Raw genomic sequence first — 17,138 nt, 5'->3', positions numbered from 1 at the left:
AACGTTGGGGCTTCTTCTCAGTGTCTCTGACATAGGGTTTCACTGTCCCGGGAAAGTCTCTGCTAACACCCTGCAGAGCGCTGTGCCCAATATACAGAAACATCTTGCGGTATCTCCTACAGGGAAAGTGCCAGGAGGAATTGTGGAGCTTGTTCTCAGTGTCTCTGAGAATTGCTCTGATTATCCCTGTGACCTCTTTGCTAAGACTCTCCAGAGAGCCGTCCTCAAAACAAACACACATCTTGACATATCTCCCACATTGATCGCAGTGTCTCCAGGAACGGCATTCAAGGAGCCAGGAACTTTTCTGCCTACACTGTCCATTGAGTTGTCCTCAAAACCAATATACATCCTGCTATATCTCCCACATGGAAAGTGCCAGGAGGGAAAAGTGAGGATTATGCTTAGACTTTCTCGGAACTGCTTCAAATCAACTAGATATCTTTGTGCTGTAAATCTCCCAACAGCCAAGCGCAAAAGCAGCAAACATCTCGCTGTATGTCCCACATCGAAAGTGCCAAGAGAGTAATGTAGAGCTTGCTCTCCCTGTCTTTGAGTACTGTTTTCACTGTCCCGGTTACCTCTTTGCTAACATTCTCTTCAGAGCTGCAGTGAAACCAGGAACCATGTGGAGAAGGCACCCACACTGAAAATGCCTGGAAGGAACGTTGGGGCTTCTTCTCAGTGTCTCTGACATAGGGTTTCACTGTCCCGGGAAAGTCTCTGCTAACACCCTGCAGAGCGCAGTGCCCAATATACAGAAACGTCTTGCGGTATCTCCTACAGGGAAAGTGCCAGGAGGAATTGTGGAGCTTGTTCTCAGTGTCTCTGAGAATTGATCTGATTATCCCTGTGACCTCTTTGCTAAGACTCTCCAGAGAGCCGTCCTCAAAACAAACACACATCTTGACATATCTCCCACATTGATCGCAGGGTCTCCAGAAACGGCATTCAATGAGCCGGGAACTTTTCTCCCTACACTGTCCATTGAGTTGTCCTCAAAACCAGTATACATCCTGCTATATCTCCCACATGGAAAGTGCCAGGTAGGAAATGTAGAGCTTGTTCTCCCTGTCTTTGAGTACTGCTTTCTACTCTCCTGGTTACCTCTTTGCTAACGTTCTCTCGAGAGAGTTGTGCTCCAAACCAAAGCACACCTTGACATATCTCCCACATGGAAAGTGCTATTAGGCAATTGTAGGATTTGATCGCAGTGTCTCTCCAGGAACGGCATTCAGTGAGCCAGGAACTTTTCTGCCTACACTGTCCACTGAGTTGTCCTCAAAACCGATATATATCCTGCTATATCTACTACATGGAAAGTGCCAAGAGAATAATGTAGAGCTTGCTCTCCCTGTCTTTGAGTACTGTTTTCACTGTCCCGATGACCTCTTTGCTAACATTCTCTTCAGAGCTGCATTGAAACCAGGAACCATGTGGAGAAGGCACCCACACTGAAAATGCCTGGAAGGAACATTGGGGCTTCTTCTCAGTGTCTCTGACATAGGGTTTCACTGTCCCGGGAAAGTCTCTGCTAACACCATGCAGAGCGCTGTGCCCAATATACAGAAACGTCTTGCGGTATCTCCTACAGGGAAAGTGCCAGGTAGGAAATGTAGAGCTTGTTCTCCCTGTCTTTGAGTACTGCTTTCTACTCTCCTGGTTACCTCTTTGCTAACGTTCTCTCGAGAGAGTTGTGCTCCAAACCAAAGCACACCTTGACATATCTCCCACATGGAAAGTGCTATTAGGCAATTGTAGGATTTGATCGCAGTGTCTCTCCAGGAACGGCATTCAGTGAGCCAGGAACTTTTCTGCCTACACTGTCCACTGAGTTGTCCTCAAAACCGATATATATCCTGCTATATCTACTACATGGAAAGTGCCAAGAGAATAATGTAGAGCTTGCTCTCCCTGTCTTTGAGTACTGTTTTCACTGTCCCGATGACCTCTTTGCTAACATTCTCTTCAGAGCTGCAGTGAAACCAGGAACCATGTGGAGAAGGCACCCACACTGAAAATGACTGGAAGGAACATTGGGGCTTCTTCTCAGTGTCTCTGACATAGGGTTTCACTGTCCCGGGAAAGTCTCTGCTAACACCCTGCAGAGCGCTGTGCCCAATATACAGAAACGTCTTGCGGTATCTCCTACAGGGAAAGTGCCAGGAGGAATTGTGGAGCTTGTTCTCAGTGTCTCTGAGAATTGATCTGATTATCCCTGTGACCTCTTTGCTAAGACTCTCCAGAGAGCCGTCCTCAAAACAAACACACATCTTGACATATCTCCCACATTGATCGCAGTGTCTCCAGGAACGGCATTCAAGGAGCCAGGACCTTTTCTCCCTACACTGTCCATTGAGTTGTCCTCAAAACCAATATACATCCTGCTATATCTCCCACATGGAAAGTGCCAGGAGGGAAAAGTGAGGATTATGCTTAGACTTTCTCGGAACTGCTTCAAATCAACTAGATATCTTTGTGCTGTAAATCTCCCAACAGCCAAGTGCAAAAGCAGCAAACATCTCGCTGTATGTCCCACATCGAAAGTGCCAAGAGTGTAATGTAGAGCTTGCTCTCCCTGTCTTTGAGTACTGTTTTCACTGTCCCGGTTACCTCTTTGCTAACATTCTCTTCAGAGCTGCATTGAAACCAGGAACCATGTGGAGAAGGCACCCACACTGAAAATGCCTGGAAGGAACGTTGGGGCTTCTTCTCAGTGTCTCTGACATAGGGTTTCACTGTCCCGGGAAAGTCTCTGCTAACACCCTGCAGAGCGCTGTGCCCAATATACAGAAACATCTTGCGGTATCTCCTACAGGGAAAGTGCCAGGAGGAATTGTGGAGCTTGTTCTCAGTGTCTCTGAGAATTGCTCTGATTATCCCTGTGACCTCTTTGCTAAGACTCTCCAGAGAGCCGTCCTCAAAACAAACACACATCTTGACATATCTCCCACATTGATCGCAGTGTCTCCAGGAACGGCATTCAAGGAGCCAGGAACTTTTCTGCCTACACTGTCCATTGAGTTGTCCTCAAAACCAATATACATCCTGCTATATCTCCCACATGGAAAGTGCCAGGAGGGAAAAGTGAGGATTATGCTTAGACTTTCTCGGAACTGCTTCAAATCAACTAGATATCTTTGTGCTGTAAATCTCCCAACAGCCAAGCGCAAAAGCAGCAAACATCTCGCTGTATGTCCCACATCGAAAGTGCCAAGAGAGTAATGTAGAGCTTGCTCTCCCTGTCTTTGAGTACTGTTTTCACTGTCCCGGTTACCTCTTTGCTAACATTCTCTTCAGAGCTGCAGTGAAACCAGGAACCATGTGGAGAAGGCACCCACACTGAAAATGCCTGGAAGGAACGTTGGGGCTTCTTCTCAGTGTCTCTGACATAGGGTTTCACTGTCCCGGGAAAGTCTCTGCTAACACCCTGCAGAGCGCAGTGCCCAATATACAGAAACGTCTTGCGGTATCTCCTACAGGGAAAGTGCCAGGAGGAATTGTGGAGCTTTTTCTCAGTGTCTCTGAGAATTGATCTGATTATCCCTGTGACCTCTTTGCTAAGACTCTCCAGAGAGCCGTCCTCAAAACAAACACACATCTTGACATATCTCCCACATTGATCGCAGGGTCTCCAGAAACGGCATTCAATGAGCCGGGAACTTTTCTCCCTACACTGTCCATTGAGTTGTCCTCAAAACCAGTATACATCCTGCTATATCTCCCACATGGAAAGTGCCAGGTAGGAAATGTAGAGCTTGTTCTCCCTGTCTTTGAGTACTGCTTTCTACTCTCCTGGTTACCTCTTTGCTAACGTTCTCTCGAGAGAGTTGTGCTCCAAACCAAAGCACACCTTGACATATCTCCCACATGGAAAGTGCTATTAGGCAATTGTAGGATTTGATCGCAGTGTCTCTCCAGGAACGGCATTCAGTGAGCCAGGAACTTTTCTGCCTACACTGTCCACTGAGTTGTCCTCAAAACCGATATATATCCTGCTATATCTACTACATGGAAAGTGCCAAGAGAATAATGTAGAGCTTGCTCTCCCTGTCTTTGAGTACTGTTTTCACTGTCCCGATGACCTCTTTGCTAACATTCTCTTCAGAGCTGCATTGAAACCAGGAACCATGTGGAGAAGGCACCCACACTGAAAATGCCTGGAAGGAACATTGGGGCTTCTTCTCAGTGTCTCTGACATAGGGTTTCACTGTCCCGGGAAAGTCTCTGCTAACACCATGCAGAGCGCTGTGCCCAATATACAGAAACGTCTTGCGGTATCTCCTACAGGGAAAGTGCCAGGTAGGAAATGTAGAGCTTGTTCTCCCTGTCTTTGAGTACTGCTTTCTACTCTCCTGGTTACCTCTTTGCTAACGTTCTCTCGAGAGAGTTGTGCTCCAAACCAAAGCACACCTTGACATATCTCCCACATGGAAAGTGCTATTAGGCAATTGTAGGATTTGATCGCAGTGTCTCTCCAGGAACGGCATTCAGTGAGCCAGGAACTTTTCTGCCTACACTGTCCACTGAGTTGTCCTCAAAACCGATATATATCCTGCTATATCTACTACATGGAAAGTGCCAAGAGAATAATGTAGAGCTTGCTCTCCCTGTCTTTGAGTACTGTTTTCACTGTCCCGATGACCTCTTTGCTAACATTCTCTTCAGAGCTGCAGTGAAACCAGGAACCATGTGGAGAAGGCACCCACACTGAAAATGACTGGAAGGAACATTGGGGCTTCATCTCAGTGTCTCTGACATAGGGTTTCACTGTCCCGGGAAAGTCTCTGCTAACACCCTGCAGAGCGCTGTGCCCAATATACAGAAACGTCTTGCGGTATCTCCTACAGGGAAAGTGCCAGGAGGAATTGTGGAGCTTGTTCTCAGTGTCTCTGAGAATTGCTCTGATTATCCCTGTGACCTCTTTGCTAAGACTCTCCAGAGAGCCGTCCTCAAAACAAACACACATCTTGACATATCTCCCACATTGATCGCAGTGTCTCCAGGAACGGCATTCAAGGAGCCAGGACCTTTTCTCCCTACACTGTCCATTGAGTTGTCCTCAAAACCAATATACATCCTGCTATATCTCCCACATGGAAAGTGCCAGGAGGGAAAAGTGAGGATTATGCTTAGACTTTCTCGGAACTGCTTCAAATCAACTAGATATCTTTGTGCTGTAAATCTCCCAACAGCCAAGCGCAAAAGCAGCAAACATCTCGCTGTATGTCCCACATCGAAAGTGCCAAGAGTGTAATGTAGAGCTTGCTCTCCCTGTCTTTGAGTACTGTTTTCACTGTCCCGGTTACCTCTTTGCTAACATTCTCTTCAGAGCTGCATTGAAACCAGGAACCATGTGGAGAAGGCACCCACACTGAAAATGCCTGGAAGGAACGTTGAGGCTTCTTCTCAGTGTCTCTGACATAGGGTTTCACTGTCCCGGGAAAGTCTCTGCTAACACCCTGCAGAGCGCTGTGCCCAATATACAGAAACGTCTTGCGGTATCTCCTACAGGGAAAGTGCCAGGAGGAATTGTGGAGCTTGTTCTCAGTGTCTCTGAGAATTGATCTGATTATCCCTGTGACCTCTTTGCTAAGACTCTCCAGAGAGCCGTCCTCAAAACAAACACACATCTTGACATATCTCCCACATTGATCGCAGGGTCTCCAGAAACGGCATTCAATGAGCCGGGAACTTTTCTCCCTACAATGTCCATTGAGTTGTCCTCAAAACCAGTATACATCCTGCTATATCTCCCACATGGAAAGTGCCAGGTAGGAAATGTAGAGCTTGTTCTCCCTGTCTTTGAGTACTGCTTTCTACTCTCCTGGTTACCTCTTTGCTAACGTTCTCTCGAGAGAGTTGTGCTCCAAACCAAAGCACACCTTGACATATCTCCCACATGGAAAGTGCTATTAGGCAATTGTAGGATTTGATCGCAGTGTCTCTCCAGGAACGGTATTCAGTGAGCCAGGAAGTTTTCTGCCTACACTGTCCACTGAGTTGTCCTCAAAACCGATATATATCCTGCTATATCTACTACATGGAAAGTGCCAAGAGAATAATGTAGAGCTTGCTCTCCCTGTCTTTGAGTACTGTTTTCACTGTCCCGGTTACCTCTTTGCTAACATTCTCTTCAGAGCTGCAGTGAAACCAGGAACCATGTGGAGAAGGCACCCACACTGAAAATGCCTGGAAGGAACGTTGGGGCTTCTTCTCAGTGTCTCTGACATAGGGTTTCACTGTCCCGGGAAAGTCTCTGCTAACACCCTGCAGAGCGCTGTGCCCAATATACAGAAACATCTTGCGGTATCTCCTACAGGGAAAGTGCCAGGAGGAATTGTGGAGCTTGTTCTCAGTGTCTCTGAGAATTGCTCTGATTATCCCTGTGACCTCTTTGCTAAGACTCTCCAGAGAGCCGTCCTCAAAACAAACACACATCTTGACATATCTCCCACATTGATCGCAGTGTCTCCAGGAACGGCATTCAAGGAGCCAGGAACTTTTCTGCCTACACTGTCCATTGAGTTGGCCTCAAAACCAATATACATCCTGCTATATCTCCCACATGGAAAGTGCCAGGTAGGAAATGTAGAGCTTGTTCTCCCTGTCTTTGAGTACTGCTTTCTACTCTCCTGGTTACCTCTTTGCTAACGTTCTCTCGAGAGAGTTGTGCTCCAAACCAAAGCACACCTTGACATATCTCCCACATGGAAAGTGCTATTAGGCAATTGTAGGATTTGATCGCAGTGTCTCTCCAGGAACGGCATTCAGTGAGCCAGGAACTTTTCTGCCTACACTGTCCACTGAGTTGTCCTCAAAACCGATATATATCCTGCTATATCTACTACATGGAAAGTGCCAAGAGAATAATGTAGAGCTTGCTCTCCCTGTCTTTGAGTACTGTTTTCACTGTCCCGATGACCTCTTTGCTAACATTCTCTTCAGAGCTGCAGTGAAACCAGGAACCATGTGGAGAAGGCACCCACACTGAAAATGACTGGAAGGAACATTGGGGCTTCATCTCAGTGTCTCTGACATAGGGTTTCACTGTCCCGGGAAAGTCTCTGCTAACACCCTGCAGAGCGCTGTGCCCAATATACAGAAACGTCTTGCGGTATCTCCTACAGGGAAAGTGCCAGGAGGAATTGTGGAGCTTGTTCTCAGTGTCTCTGAGAATTGCTCTGATTATCCCTGTGACCTCTTTGCTAAGACTCTCCAGAGAGCCGTCCTCAAAACAAACACACATCTTGACATATCTCCCACATTGATCGCAGTGTCTCCAGGAACGGCATTCAAGGAGCCAGGACCTTTTCTCCCTACACTGTCCATTGAGTTGTCCTCAAAACCAATATACATCCTGCTATATCTCCCACATGGAAAGTGCCAGGAGGGAAAAGTGAGGATTATGCTTAGACTTTCTCGGAACTGCTTCAAATCAACTAGATATCTTTGTGCTGTAAATCTCCCAACAGCCAAGCGCAAAAGCAGCAAACATCTCGCTGTATGTCCCACATCGAAAGTGCCAAGAGTGTAATGTAGAGCTTGCTCTCCCTGTCTTTGAGTACTGTTTTCACTGTCCCGGTTACCTCTTTGCTAACATTCTCTTCAGAGCTGCATTGAAACCAGGAACCATGTGGAGAAGGCACCCACACTGAAAATGCCTGGAAGGAACGTTGGGGCTTCTTCTCAGTGTCTCTGACATAGGGTTTCACTGTCCCGGGAAAGTCTCTGCTAACACCCTGCAGAGCGCTGTGCCCAATATACAGAAACGTCTTGCGGTATCTCCTACAGGGAAAGTGCCAGGAGGAATTGTGGAGCTTGTTCTCAGTGTCTCTGAGAATTGATCTGATTATCCCTGTGACCTCTTTGCTAAGACTCTCCAGAGAGCCGTCCTCAAAACAAACACACATCTTGACATATCTCCCACATTGATCGCAGGGTCTCCAGAAACGGCATTCAATGAGCCGGGAACTTTTCTCCCTACAATGTCCATTGAGTTGTCCTCAAAACCAGTATACATCCTGCTATATCTCCCACATGGAAAGTGCCAGGTAGGAAATGTAGAGCTTGTTCTCCCTGTCTTTGAGTACTGCTTTCTACTCTCCTGGTTACCTCTTTGCTAACGTTCTCTCGAGAGAGTTGTGCTCCAAACCAAAGCACACCTTGACATATCTCCCACATGGAAAGTGCTATTAGGCAATTGTAGGATTTGATCGCAGTGTCTCTCCAGGAACGGTATTCAGTGAGCCAGGAAGTTTTCTGCCTACACTGTCCACTGAGTTGTCCTCAAAACCGATATATATCCTGCTATATCTACTACATGGAAAGTGCCAAGAGAATAATGTAGAGCTTGCTCTCCCTGTCTTTGAGTACTGTTTTCACTGTCCCGGTTACCTCTTTGCTAACATTCTCTTCAGAGCTGCAGTGAAACCAGGAACCATGTGGAGAAGGCACCCACACTGAAAATGCCTGGAAGGAACGTTGGGGCTTCTTCTCAGTGTCTCTGACATAGGGTTTCACTGTCCCGGGAAAGTCTCTGCTAACACCCTGCAGAGCGCTGTGCCCAATATACAGAAACATCTTGCGGTATCTCCTACAGGGAAAGTGCCAGGAGGAATTGTGGAGCTTGTTCTCAGTGTCTCTGAGAATTGCTCTGATTATCCCTGTGACCTCTTTGCTAAGACTCTCCAGAGAGCCGTCCTCAAAACAAACACACATCTTGACATATCTCCCACATTGATCGCAGTGTCTCCAGGAACGGCATTCAAGGAGCCAGGAACTTTTCTGCCTACACTGTCCATTGAGTTGGCCTCAAAACCAATATACATCCTGCTATATCTCCCACATGGAAAGTGCCAGGTAGGAAATGTAGAGCTTGTTCTCCCTGTCTTTGAGTACTGCTTTCTACTCTCCTGGTTACCTCTTTGCTAACGTTCTCTCGAGAGAGTTGTGCTCCAAACCAAAGCACACCTTGACATATCTCCCACATGGAAAGTGCTATTAGGCAATTGTAGGATTTGATCGCAGTGTCTCTCCAGGAACGGCATTCAGTGAGCCAGGAACTTTTCTGCCTACACTGTCCACTGAGTTGTCCTCAAAACCGATATATATCCTGCTATATCTACTACATGGAAAGTGCCAAGAGAATAATGTAGAGCTTGCTCTCCCTGTCTTTGAGTACTGTTTTCACTGTCCCGGTTACCTCTTTGCTAACATTCTCTTCAGAGCTGCAGTGAAACCAGGAACCATGTGGAGAAGGCACCCACACTGAAAATGCCTGGAAGGAACGTTGGGGCTTCTTCTCAGTGTCTCTGACATAGGGTTTCACTGTCCCGGGAAAGTCTCTGCTAACACCCTGCAGAGCGCTGTGCCCAATATACAGAAACGTCTTGCGGTATCTCCTACAGGGAAAGTGCCAGGAGGAATTGTGGAGCTTGTTCTCAGTGTCTCTGAGAATTGCTCTGATTATCCCTGTGACCTCTTTGCTAAGACTCTCCAGAGAGCCGTCCTCAAAACAAACACACATCTTGACATATCTCCCACATTGATCGCAGTGTCTCCAGGAACGGCATTCAAGGAGCCAGGAACTTTTCTGCCTACACTGTCCATTGAGTTGTCCTCAAAACCAATATACATCCTGCTATATCTCCCACATGGAAAGTGCCAGGAGGGAAAAGTGAGGATTATGCTTAGACTTTCTCGGAACTGCTTCAAATCAACTAGATATCTTTGTGCTGTAAATCTCCCAACAGCCAAGCGCAAAAGCAGCAAACATCTCGCTGTATGTCCCACATCGAAAGTGCCAAGAGAGTAATGTAGAGCTTGCTCTCCCTGTCTTTGAGTACTGTTTTCACTGTCCCGGTTACCTCTTTGCTAACATTCTCTTCAGAGCTGCAGTGAAACCAGGAACCATGTGGAGAAGGCACCCACACTGAAAATGCCTGGAAGGAACGTTGGGGCTTCTTCTCAGTGTCTCTGACATAGGGTTTCACTGTCCCGGGAAAGTCTCTGCTAACACCCTGCAGAGCGCAGTGCCCAATATACAGAAACGTCTTGCGGTATCTCCTACAGGGAAAGTGCCAGGAGGAATTGTGGAGCTTGTTCTCAGTGTCTCTGAGAATTGATCTGATTATCCCTGTGACCTCTTTGCTAAGACTCTCCAGAGAGCCGTCCTCAAAACAAACACACATCTTGACATATCTCCCACATTGATCGCAGGGTCTCCAGAAACGGCATTCAATGAGCCGGGAACTTTTCTCCCTACACTGTCCATTGAGTTGTCCTCAAAACCAGTATACATCCTGCTATATCTCCCACATGGAAAGTGCCAGGTAGGAAATGTAGAGCTTGTTCTCCCTGTCTTTGAGTACTGCTTTCTACTCTCCTGGTTACCTCTTTGCTAACGTTCTCTCGAGAGAGTTGTGCTCCAAACCAAAGCACACCTTGACATATCTCCCACATGGAAAGTGCTATTAGGCAATTGTAGGATTTGATCGCAGTGTCTCTCCAGGAACGGCATTCAGTGAGCCAGGAACTTTTCTGCCTACACTGTCCACTGAGTTGTCCTCAAAACCGATATATATCCTGCTATATCTACTACATGGAAAGTGCCAAGAGAATAATGTAGAGCTTGCTCTCCCTGTCTTTGAGTACTGTTTTCACTGTCCCGATGACCTCTTTGCTAACATTCTCTTCAGAGCTGCATTGAAACCAGGAACCATGTGGAGAAGGCACCCACACTGAAAATGCCTGGAAGGAACGTTGGGGCTTCTTCTCAGTGTCTCTGACATAGGGTTTCACTGTCCCGGGAAAGTCTCTGCTAACACCCTGCAGAGCGCTGTGCCCAATATACAGAAACGTCTTGCGGTATCTCCTACAGGGAAAGTGCCAGGAGGAATTGTGGAGCTTGTTCTCAGTGTCTCTGAGAATTGCTCTGATTATCCCTGTGACCTCTTTGCTAAGACTCTCCAGAGAGCCGTCCTCAAAACAAACACACATCTTGACATATCTCCCACATTGATCGCAGTGTCTCCAGGAACGGCATTCAATGAGCCAGGAACTTTTCTGCCTACACTGTCCATTGAGTTGTCCTCAAAACCAATATACATCCTGCTATATCTCCCACATGGAAAGTGCCAGGAGGGAAAAGTGAGGATTATGCTTAGACTTTCTCGGAACTGCTTCAAATCAACTAGATATCTTTGTGCTGTAAATCTCCCAACAGCCAAGCGCAAAAGCAGCAAACATCTCGCTGTATGTCCCACATCGAAAGTGCCAAGAGAGTAATGTAGAGCTTGCTCTCCCTGTCTTTGAGTACTGTTTTCACTGTCCCGGTTACCTCTTTGCTAACATTCTCTTCAGAGCTGCAGTGAAACCAGGAACCATGTGGAGAAGGCACCCACACTGAAAATGCCTGGAAGGAACGTTGGGGCTTCTTCTCAGTGTCTCTGACATAGGGTTTCACTGTCCCGGGAAAGTCTCTGCTAACACCCTGCAGAGCGCTGTGCCCAATATACAGAAACGTCTTGCGGTATCTCCTACAGGGAAAGTGCCAGGAAGAATTGTGGAGCTTGTTTTCAGTGTCTCTGAGAATTGCTCTGATTATCCCTGTGACCTCTTTGCTAAGACTCTCCAGAGAGCCGTCCTCAAAACAAACACACATCTTGACATATCTCCCACATTGATCGCAGTGTCTCCAGGAACGGCATTCAAGGAGCCAGGAACTTTTCTGCCTACACTGTCCATTGAGTTGTCCTCAAAACCAATATACATCCTGCTATATCTCCCACATGGAAAGTGCCAGGAGGGAAAAGTGAGGATTATGCTTAGACTTTCTCGGAACTGCTTCAAATCAACTAGATATCTTTGTGCTGTAAATCTCCCAACAGCCAAGCGCAAAAGCAGCAAACATCTCGCTGTATGTCCCACATCGAAAGTGCCAAGAGAGTAATGTAGAGCTTGCTCTCCCTGTCTTTGAGTACTGTTTTCACTGTCCCGGTTACCTCTTTGCTAACATTCTCTTCAGAGCTGCAGTGAAACCAGGAACCATGTGGAGAAGGCACCCACACTGAAAATGCCTGGAAGGAACGTTGGGGCTTCTTCTCAGTGTCTCTGACATAGGGTTTCACTGTCCCGGGAAAGTCTCTGCTAACACCCTGCAGAGCGCAGTGCCCAATATACAGAAACGTCTTGCGGTATCTCCTACAGGGAAAGTGCCAGGAGGAATTGTGGAGCTTGTTCTCAGTGTCTCTGAGAATTGATCTGATTATCCCTGTGACCTCTTTGCTAAGACTCTCCAGAGAGCCGTCCTCAAAACAAACACACATCTTGACATATCTCCCACATTGATCGCAGGGTCTCCAGAAACGGCATTCAATGAGCCGGGAACTTTTCTCCCTACACTGTCCATTGAGTTGTCCTCAAAACCAGTATACATCCTGCTATATCTCCCACATGGAAAGTGCCAGGTAGGAAATGTAGAGCTTGTTCTCCCTGTCTTTGAGTACTGCTTTCTACTCTCCTGGTTACCTCTTTGCTAACGTTCTCTCGAGAGAGTTGTGCTCCAAACCAAAGCACACCTTGACATATCTCCCACATGGAAAGTGCTATTAGGCAATTGTAGGATTTGATCGCAGTGTCTCTCCAGGAACGGCATTCAGTGAGCCAGGAACTTTTCTGCCTACACTGTCCACTGAGTTGTCCTCAAAACCGATATATATCCTGCTATATCTACTACATGGAAAGTGCCAAGAGAATAATGTAGAGCTTGCTCTCCCTGTCTTTGAGTACTGTTTTCACTGTCCCGATGACCTCTTTGCTAACATTCTCTTCAGAGCTGCATTGAAACCAGGAACCATGTGGAGAAGGCACCCACACTGAAAATGCCTGGAAGGAACATTGGGGCTTCTTCTCAGTGTCTCTGACATAGGGTTTCACTGTCCCGGGAAAGTCTCTGCTAACACCATGCAGAGCGCTGTGCCCAATATACAGAAACGTCTTGCGGTATCTCCTACAGGGAAAGTGCCAGGTAGGAAATGTAGAGCTTGTTCTCCCTGTCTTTGAGTACTGCTTTCTACTCTCCTGGTTACCTCTTTGCTAACGTTCTCTCGAGAGAGTTGTGCTCCAAACCAAAGCACACCTTGACATATCTCCCACATGGAAAGTGCTATTAGGCAATTGTAGGATTTGATCGCAGTGTCTCTCCAGGAACGGCATTCAGTGAGCCAGGAACTTTTCTGCCTACACTGTCCACTGAGTTGTCCTCAAAACCGATATATATCCTGCTATATCTACTACATGGAAAGTGCCAAGAGAATAATGTAGAGCTTGCTCTCCCTGTCTTTGAGTACTGTTTTCACTGTCCCGATGACCTCTTTGCTAACATTCTCTTCAGAGCTGCAGTGAAACCAGGAACCATGTGGAGAAGGCACCCACACTGAAAATGACTGGAAGGAACATTGGGGCTTCATCTCAGTGTCTCTGACATAGGGTTTCACTGTCCCGGGAAAGTCTCTGCTAACACCCTGCAGAGCGCTGTGCCCAATATACAGAAACGTCTTGCGGTATCTCCTACAGGGAAAGTGCCAGGAGGAATTGTGGAGCTTGTTCTCAGTGTCTCTGAGAATTGCTCTGATTATCCCTGTGACCTCTTTGCTAAGACTCTCCAGAGAGCCGTCCTCAAAACAAACACACATCTTGACATATCTCCCACATTGATCGCAGTGTCTCCAGGAACGGCATTCAAGGAGCCAGGACCTTTTCTCCCTACACTGTCCATTGAGTTGTCCTCAAAACCAATATACATCCTGCTATATCTCCCACATGGAAAGTGCCAGGAGGGAAAAGTGAGGATTATGCTTAGACTTTCTCGGAACTGCTTCAAATCAACTAGATATCTTTGTGCTGTAAATCTCCCAACAGCCAAGCGCAAAAGCAGCAAACATCTCGCTGTATGTCCCACATCGAAAGTGCCAAGAGTGTAATGTAGAGCTTGCTCTCCCTGTCTTTGAGTACTGTTTTCACTGTCCCGGTTACCTCTTTGCTAACATTCTCTTCAGAGCTGCATTGAAACCAGGAACCATGTGGAGAAGGCACCCACACTGAAAATGCCTGGAAGGAACGTTGAGGCTTCTTCTCAGTGTCTCTGACATAGGGTTTCACTGTCCCGGGAAAGTCTCTGCTAACACCCTGCAGAGCGCTGTGCCCAATATACAGAAACGTCTTGCGGTATCTCCTACAGGGAAAGTGCCAGGAGGAATTGTGGAGCTTGTTCTCAGTGTCTCTGAGAATTGATCTGATTATCCCTGTGACCTCTTTGCTAAGACTCTCCAGAGAGCCGTCCTCAAAACAAACACACATCTTGACATATCTCCCACATTGATCGCAGGGTCTCCAGAAACGGCATTCAATGAGCCGGGAACTTTTCTCCCTACAATGTCCATTGAGTTGTCCTCAAAACCAATATACATCCTGCTATATCTCCCACATGGAAAGTGCCAGGTAGGAAATGTAGAGCTTGTTCTCCCTGTCTTTGAGTACTGCTTTCTACTCTCCTGGTTACCTCTTTGCTAACGTTCTCTCGAGAGAGTTGTGCTCCAAACCAAAGCACACCTTGACATATCTCCCACATGGAAAGTGCTATTAGGCAATTGTAGGATTTGATCGCAGTGTCTCTCCAGGAACGGTATTCAGTGAGCCAGGAAGTTTTCTGCCTACACTGTCCACTGAGTTGTCCTCAAAACCGATATATATCCTGCTATATCTACTACATGGAAAGTGCCAAGAGAATAATGTAGAGCTTGCTCTCCCTGTCTTTGAGTACTGTTTTCACTGTCCCGGTTACCTCTTTGCTAACATTCTCTTCAGAGCTGCAGTGAAACCAGGAACCATGTGGAGAAGGCACCCACACTGAAAATGCCTGGAAGGAACGTTGGGGCTTCTTCTCAGTGTCTCTGACATAGGGTTTCACTGTCCCGGGAAAGTCTCTGCTAACACCCTGCAGAGCGCTGTGCCCAATATACAGAAACATCTTGCGGTATCTCCTACAGGGAAAGTGCCAGGAGGAATTGTGGAGCTTGTTCTCAGTGTCTCTGAGAATTGCTCTGATTATCCCTGTGACCTCTTTGCTAAGACTCTCCAGAGAGCCGTCCTCAAAACAAACACACATCTTGACATATCTCCCACATTGATCGCAGTGTCTCCAGGAACGGCATTCAAGGAGCCAGGAACTTTTCTGCCTACACTGTCCATTGAGTTGGCCTCAAAACCAATATACATCCTGCTATATCTCCCACATGGAAAGTGCCAGGTAGGAAATGTAGAGCTTGTTCTCCCTGTCTTTGAGTACTGCTTTCTACTCTCCTGGTTACCTCTTTGCTAACGTTCTCTCGAGAGAGTTGTGCTCCAAACCAAAGCACACCTTGACATATCTCCCACATGGAAAGTGCTATTAGGCAATTGTAGGATTTGATCGCAGTGTCTCTCCAGGAACGGCATTCAGTGAGCCAGGAACTTTTCTGCCTACACTGTCCACTGAGTTGTCCTCAAAACCGATATATATCCTGCTATATCTACTACATGGAAAGTGCCAAGAGAATAATGTAGAGCTTGCTCTCCCTGTCTTTGAGTACTGTTTTCACTGTCCCGGTTACCTCTTTGCTAACATTCTCTTCAGAGCTGCAGTGAAACCAGGAACCATGTGGAGAAGGCACCCACACTGAAAATGCCTGGAAGGAACGTTGGGGCTTCTTCTCAGTGTCTCTGACATAGGGTTTCACTGTCCCGGGAAAGTCTCTGCTAACACCCTGCAGAGCGCTGTGCCCAATATACAGAAACGTCTTGCGGTATCTCCTACAGGGAAAGTGCCAGGAGGAATTGTGGAGCTTGTTCTCAGTGTCTCTGAGAATTGCTCTGATTATCCCTGTGACCTCTTTGCTAAGACTCTCCAGAGAGCCGTCCTCAAAACAAACACACATCTTGACATATCTCCCACATTGATCGCAGTGTCTCCAGGAACGGCATTCAAGGAGCCAGGAACTTTTCTGCCTACACTGTCCATTGAGTTGTCCTCAAAACCAATATACATCCTGCTATATCTCCCTCATGGAAAGTGCCAGGAGGGAAAAGTGAGGATTATGCTTAGACTTTCTCGGAACTGCTTCAAATCAACTAGATATCTTTGTGCTGTAAATCTCCCAACAGCCAAGCGCAAAAGCAGCAAACATCTCGCTGTATGTCCCACATCGAAAGTGCCAAGAGAGTAATGTAGAGCTTGCTCTCCCTGTCTTTGAGTACTGTTTTCACTGTCCCGGTTACCTCTTTGCTAACATTCTCTTCAGAGCTGCAGTGAAACCAGGAACCATGTGGAGAAGGCACCCACACTGAAAATGCCTGGAAGGAACGTTGGGGCTTCTTCTCAGTGTCTCTGACATAGGGTTTCACTGTCCCGGGAAAGTCTCTGCTAACACCCTGCAGAGCGCTGTGCCCAATATACAGAAACGTCTTGCGGTATCTCCTACAGGGAAAGTGCCAGGAAGAATTGTGGAGCTTGTTTTCAGTGTCTCTGAGAATTGCTCTGATTATCCCTGTGACCTCTTTGCTAAGACTCTCCAGAGAGCCGTCCTCAAAACAAACACACATCTTGACATATCTCCCACATTGATCGCAGTGTCTCCAGGAACGGCATTCAAGGAGCCAGGAACTTTTCTGCCTACACTGTCCATTGAGTTGTCCTCAAAACCAATATACATCCTGCTATATCTCCCACATGGAAAGTGCCAGGAGGGAAAAGTGAGGATTATGCTTAGACTTTCTCGGAACTGCTTCAAATCAACTAGATATCTTTGTGCTGTAAATCTCCCAACAGCCAAGCGCAAAAGCAGCAAACATCTCGCTGTATGTCCCACATCGAAAGTGCCAAGAGAGTAATGTAGAGCTTGCTCTCCCTGTCTTTGAGTACTGTTTTCACTGTCCCGGTTACCTCTTTGCTAACATTCTCTTCAGAGCTGCAGTGAAACCAGGAACCATGTGGAGAAGGCACCCACACTGAAAATGCCTGGAAGGAACGTTGGGGCTTCTTCTCAGTGTCTCTGACATAGGGTTTCACTGTCCCGGGAAAGTCTCTGCTAACACCCTGC

This window comes from Larus michahellis, chromosome 1 (genome assembly GCF_964199755.1).
Source record: "Larus michahellis chromosome 1, bLarMic1.1, whole genome shotgun sequence".
NCBI lineage: Eukaryota > Metazoa > Chordata > Aves > Charadriiformes > Laridae > Larus > Larus michahellis.
The sequence above is the reverse complement of the archived record's forward strand: the minus strand, read 5'-3'. Positions refer to the sequence as shown.